General features: G+C 40.1%; 1 pseudogene; it reads left to right on the top strand.

Annotated features, from left to right (window-relative positions):
- Positions 1 to 4615: 4615 nt before the first annotated feature.
- Positions 4616 to 4891, top strand: LOC102481797 (LYR motif-containing protein 4 pseudogene; annotated as a pseudogene).
- The last annotated feature ends 542 nt before the right edge of the window (positions 4892 to 5433 follow it).

Below are 5433 nucleotides of genomic sequence, written 5' to 3'. Positions count from 1 at the left end.
CCCGAGGACCCTGGTCAATTCCCCCCCCCCCCCGGGTCAGAACAGTTTTTGATTTCCTATATTACAGACTTCAACTCTAATAGTTCCATATGATTCTTTCTTAGCATGTCTATTTCTTCTTTCAGACCATAGAAGGACTTTCTATTCTCCTGTAGTTCATTGTCTCTTTTTTGTTCCAACTCATAGAATTTGTCACCATGCATGTTCTAAATTCTTTCTCAGACATTCTGATAAAGTCCTCTGTTTTTCCAAGAAATGGAAGGGAGTCACTGCTTTCTTTTGATAGAGACATATTTCCTACTTTATTCAGTCCTGAGGCTCTTCTACTTCTAGCCATTGGGAGATGTGTTCCCTTTGGAATGCCTTTTAAGAGAACATTTCCTCAAATAAGAGCTTTTGTGTTTCCCTTTTGCTGTGGACTGAGGACTGTCAAAGTCTCTCTTCTGTTGTGTTTAGCAATGTGATCTGAGGAGTATTCTATTCAGGTGTATGAAGAAAAATATCTCCTTTTTCATAGGTGGTTCAATAAAAGGAAGGATCCCAGAGAGTCTTAAAATACTAGTATATTTCAAAACTGTAATTCTAGACCTTTCTAGACTGTCCGGGAGGGTGGAAATAAAGGAAGAGAGGACCAAATCAATGGGAAGAAAGTCATAAGGAAAGTAAATGAAAAGTTGTGAGCCATGCTAATGCACTGTGCGCAATTTTGCCAGGGGTCTGAAAATGGAAGTGGAGTGGCTGTAGAGCTGAGGGCGTTCCTGTGTGGCAAGGAGAAGTGAGAAATTTACAAATGAAAGAAGAGGAGATGGGAAAAAAAAGCCTACTTGGCTGACAGAGATAGGGGTCTCTGGCTTGGGGATCTTGGGGCTGGAGCTGAGGTGGGGGCCCCTGCTTCAATATTCCTTAGGCCAGGAGTCTGAAGATGGAAGTGGGGTGGCTGTAGAGCTTGGTAAAGAGAAGTGAGACATTTACAATGGAAAGAAGAAGAGTAGGAACAAAAAAAAACCCTACCTGGTTGACAGAAATAGGGGTCTCTGGTTTGAGGGTCCTGGGGTTGGAGCTGGGACAGCAGGCCTTGCCTCAGTGTCTCTTACTCCAGGAGTCTGAAGATGTAAGTCCTTTCTTTGTCTCTTCTTACAGTCTTTGTCTTGAAGCCTTTTTTTGTCTGAAATCAATATCACAACTTTAGCCCTTTTTAAATTTCTATTCACATGGGATATCTTTTTCCAGCCCTTCACTTTTAGTCTATGTATGTCTTTATCCATAAGGTGTGTTTCTTGTAGGCCAAAGATAGAGGGTTTCTGGGTTTTTTGTTTTGATTTTTGTTTGTTTGTTTGTTTTGTTTTTGATGCATTCTGCCAATCTGTGTCCCTTAATTGGAGAATTCTATCCATTAACTTTTAATTTTATTATCAATATATTCAGACCTATTCCTATCATTAAATGAGCCATTTTCCTGGTTGTTTTTTGTTCTCTTATAACTGTCCAGCTGACTTTTTAGTTTTCCTGGTATAGCACTTTCTTCAGAACCTCTTGAAGAACTGGTCTGTAATTAGTAAATTCTTTCAAGCGTTGTTTATCCGAGAATGTTTTCATTTGTTTTTCCAATGTGAAGGATAATCTTGATGGGTATAGTATTCTTGGTTGAAATTGTTTTTCATTTAACACTTTGACTATATTTTCCCATTCTCAAAACAAAACAATTCCTTGGGAACCAGCAGTTAGTGTAATGGCTATGTCGCTGGACTCCCACATAGTCTACCGTGGTTCGGGTCCTGAAGCAGGTGGCTTAATACTCACACCGGGAGCGTGTGCGTGTGTGCCCAAGATCCCAAGAGGAGAATGGAGGAGAAGGGATTGCAGCGTGACCATACCCCCAGGGGGTGATTTCTCGCTTTCTGTCTCTCTCTTTCTGGTGAGTGCATGTGCCCTATAGCAAAGACCCCACACACACAAAAAAAGAAAAACAAATAAAATGTTTTTTTCTGAGTTTTTCACCCAATTCCCTTTCTCAGAGTGTGGGACCAGAGCCTCCTTTGACACTTGAGACCTCCTCCAATTCCATCCGTCACAGTGTAAAATGAGCAGAGAGAAAGCAGGTTCAACTGGAGTCACCACTTTACCCAAGTACCCTGCTCAGTTAGAGTGTGGTACGAGGTCCTGATTTGACCCCTGAGACCCATCTCATTCCAGAATTCACAGTGTAAGAAGGAGCAGAGAGAAAGTAGGCCTGACCAGAGGCAGCTTTTTATCTAAGACTCTTGCCCAATTAGGGTATGGGACCAGATCCTGCTTTGATTCTTGAGACAAGTCCCCCATTTAAGCTGCCACAGTATAATAAGGTGCTGAGAGAAAGAAGGCCCAACTTGAGGCTGCTTTTTACCCACTTTTGCCTAGTTAGGTGTAGAACCAGAGCCTACTTTGACTGTTGAGACCACCTCATCATTCCAGCAGCCATTGTTTAAGAAGGTAGTTGGAGCTCTCTTTCTTGTGCTAATTTCGGTTTACCTTCCACCAAACTAGGATCAATGAGAAAATAGGTCTTATTGACAATAGCTCTTTACTCAAGTCCCATGTCCAGTTTGGGTGTAGATACCACCCCTAGGTTCTCACTTTTCAGATCAGTCCCCTTCCACATGTTACCCAACAGGTCTAGGTACATAAGAGCCAAACATCTGAACACTGTGAGATTTTGGAAGAGTTCTCTTTCACATTCACATAAGCAAAAGAGGAGAGACACTTGATTCTGTAAATCTAAAACCAAAAACTCCACTATAGATACCACACTGCCACAGTGTTAGAAGGAACCGGGCATATAGGTCATTCAGATCAAAGGGAAGCACCAGTACACATAGCTCCAGAAAACTATTCAAAGAAGCAAGAAATGAGTACATCACCAGATGACTAAAAATCACAGCAGAGCCTCAAGAAATATGAAAAATCCAGGATATACTCCTCACCAAGGGAACACAGAAACTTATCTCCAACAATGGAAAAAAAGGAGGAAATCACCAAAATGTCAGAAAAAGAGTTTAGAATATTTATTGTAAATAAACTAAATGAGATGCAAGCTCTAGGAGATGAGAAAATTATTCCATAACTTGAAGGAGAAATTATATAAAGGGGTAGATTCCATAAAAAATAATAACCAAACAGAACTTCTAGAGATGAAGACTATAATACAAGAAGTAAAACCCTCCTTAGAAAGTATTAATAGCACATTAGACTATACAGAAGATAGGATATCTGATCTGGAAGACACACTCTTTAGACAAAAATCACCAAAAAGTGTACACACACACACACACACACACACACACACACACACACATATATATATATATATATAAAAAACAGGACAACATAGGGGAAATACTAGATTACTAGTATTAAAGTATTAATACTATTAAACACTGGAATATCTTTTTTTTTTTGAGAGGTTTTTGCTATAGGGCACGTGCGCTCGCCAGACAGACAGAGAGAGACAGAGAGACGGAAAGCAAGAAATCACCCCCAGAAAGATGGCCATGCCACAATCCCTTTGTCTCTGTTCTCTCAGGATCTTGGGCATGCACACGCATGCGCCTGGCATGAGTTTTAAGTCACTGGGTCTGGGACGTGAACCGCGGTTGACTACATGGGAGTTCAGCAACATAGCCATTACACTAACTGCTGGTCTCTGCAATATCTTATTAATAGATATATTAATATTAATAATATATTCTGGGAAGTGAAAAATCTGATAAGGACAAATAAAACCTATTCCATGAAATATTTGCAGAAAAGTTTCCAAACAAAGAGAAAGATTCAGACATCTAGACTCAAGAAATATAAAAGACCTCAAATAGAATTAACATAAGAAAATCCTCTCAGCAAATCAGAGCCAGATAGGTCAAAATCAAAGATAAAAAAAATATTCTCTAGAATGTATTAAAAGTCAACTAGAACATGTTGAAGATCGAATCTATGACATAGAAGATAAAATCTCTGACCTCGAAAAAAAAACACCAAAAAGATAAAATAACAAAAAAAATGAGGAAAATATATGAAAAATAGTAGATACCATTAATCATCCAACCATAAAAATAATTCATATCCCAGAAGGTAAAGAAACTGATAAGGGTCTGGAAAATTTATTCCATGAAATCCTGGAAGAAAACTTTCCAGGTATAAAGAAGCAGGGAACCAGCAGTTAGCATAATGGCTATGTTGCTGGACTCCCACGTAATCTACTGAGGTTCGCGTCCCGGACCCGGTGGCTTAAAACTCACACTGGGGTGCGTGTGCGTGCGTGCCCAAGATCCCGAGAGGATAATGGAGGAGAAGGGATTGCGGCGTGACCATCCCCCCCTGTTTTTTTTTGATTTCTCACTTTCTGTCTCTATGTTTCTCTCTGTCTGTCTGGCGAGCGCACGTGCCCTATAGCAAAAACCTCTCAAAAAAAAAAAAACAAAACAAAAAAAAAAAGAAAAAGAAAACACTCACACATCCAGACCCAAGAAATACAAAGACTCCAAATAGAATAAAACCAAGATCTTCCCCAAGACACATCTCAGCCAGACGGCTAAGACCACAGATAAAGACATGATACCGATAGTACATTTTTCCTTTCAAAATGGCATCCTCCAGCCATGCACAAGTGTTAGATCTGTACCGGGCAATGCAGAGAGAGAGCAAGCATTTCGGTGCCTACAATTACAGAATCTATGCTGCCAGGAGGATAAGAGATGCCTTTGGAGAAAATAAAAATGTAAAGGATCCTGTAGAAATTCAAGCCCTAGTGGATAAAGCCAAAAGAAACCTTGAAATAATTTGCTGACAGGTTGATATTGGCCAACTGTATTCACCAGACAAACTTAGATTTGAGAATCAAGAGAAGTCCAAGACCTAGGGAACTGGAGACCAGCCACCAGTGGCAGCTGGGGATGACTTTCTGCATCCATTTTGTGCTGGGGATGAGGTGTCCCAACACCAGCTTGAAGTAACCTCTTGCTCTGCCAGCCCTGGAGGATCAGATAAACTGAGTCAAGGTTGTATTGCCTGGAAAGAAAGGATTTCTTCTCAGTTCAAATGTTAGAAGGAAGAGTTGAAGTTCACTCAGAATAATGCAATGTATTATTGTGTCTCCTCTCTGCCCTTATTTTGTATCTCATCACCACTGCATAGAGCATTTCCAGATTTTGTTTCTTGCTCCTTGACAATAAACAGAATTGTCTCCTGAAGCCTTTTGCACCAGGTTAAAAGACCACAGATAAAGACATGATACTAAAACTGGCAAAAAAGAAACGAGAAGTGACGTACAAAGGACATCCCATCAGGCTAACACTGGACCTCTCAAGGCAAATAATGCAATAAAGGAAAGAATGGGAAGACATATTAAAAGTGTTAAGAGAGAAACTAATTTCTCTTATAATAATCTAGTTTCAACTAAGG

This window comes from Tupaia chinensis, unplaced genomic scaffold, assembly GCF_000334495.1.
Source record: "Tupaia chinensis unplaced genomic scaffold, TupChi_1.0 Scaffold143597_1, whole genome shotgun sequence".
In the NCBI taxonomy this organism is placed as follows: Eukaryota; Metazoa; Chordata; class Mammalia; order Scandentia; family Tupaiidae; genus Tupaia; species Tupaia belangeri.
This window is presented reverse-complemented; position numbering and strand designations above follow the sequence as displayed.